At 40.6% G+C, this 886-nt stretch overlaps 1 non-coding gene across 1 annotated transcript; it reads right to left on the reverse strand.

Annotated features, from left to right (window-relative positions):
- Positions 1-389: 389 nt before the first annotated feature.
- Positions 390-461, reverse strand: TRNAC-GCA. The gene has a single exon. It is a non-coding gene; the product is annotated as a tRNA-Cys (tRNA).
- Positions 462-886: the final 425 nt, after the last annotated feature.

Below are 886 nucleotides of genomic sequence, written 5' to 3' on the forward strand. Positions count from 1 at the left end.
AAAACAAAACTTTTGCTCCTAGTGGTTATAAACAGAACATAGGTGTTAAAAATTGTTTTTTTTTTTTTTTTGTTTTTTTTTAAATTTTTCTGTTTAAATCTTCATTGTGGGACTTCCCTTGGGGTCTAGTGGTTAAGACTTTGCGTTCCAATGCAGGAGGTGTGGGTTCGATCCCTGGGTTGGAAGCTAAGATCCCGCATGTCTCATGGCCAAAAAAACCAAGACTTAAAACAGAAGCAATATTGTAACAAACTCAATGAAGTGAAGTTGCTCAGTCAAGTGGGACTCTTTGCAATCCTACGGACTGTATTCCTACCAGGCTCCTTTGTCCATGGAATTCCCCAGGCAAGAGTACTAGAGTGAGTTGCCATTTCCTTCTCCAGGGGATCTTCCCAACCTGGGGATTGAACCCAGGTCTCCTGCATTGCAGGCAGGTGCTTTACCGTCTGAGCCACCAGGGAAGCCCAACAAATTCAACAAAAGCTTTAAAACATGGTCCACATTAAAAAAAAAAAAGTCTTTAAAAGAAACTTCATTGTAACCTCTCTCTGCCCTTAACTGATGGCTGGTTTTAGCCACATGATGTCAAAAGGTAAAGGAAAAGATATTTTCAGTCTTACTCCTTCTAAAATAGTCCCTGGTGGAGTTTCTAACTGGCACTTGGTAGCTATAATAACCCTCCTCTTTCAATCATGCTGAGGTCAACGCAGTCCCTTTGAACCGTGGATATGCTTACAGGCATCATCCAAAATAAGGGCTGGTTCTTTTCAATATCATTTAAGAATTCATACCTCTGCTAGGAAGCCAACAGCCCATAAAAGTACTAGGTGAGGAATGTCTCAGGATTTCCCTGCGTCAAGTTAATGAATTAATGTATCTTAACTCT

Source organism: Cervus elaphus, chromosome 31 (genome assembly GCF_910594005.1).
Source record: "Cervus elaphus chromosome 31, mCerEla1.1, whole genome shotgun sequence".
In the NCBI taxonomy this organism is placed as follows: domain Eukaryota; kingdom Metazoa; phylum Chordata; class Mammalia; order Artiodactyla; family Cervidae; genus Cervus; species Cervus elaphus.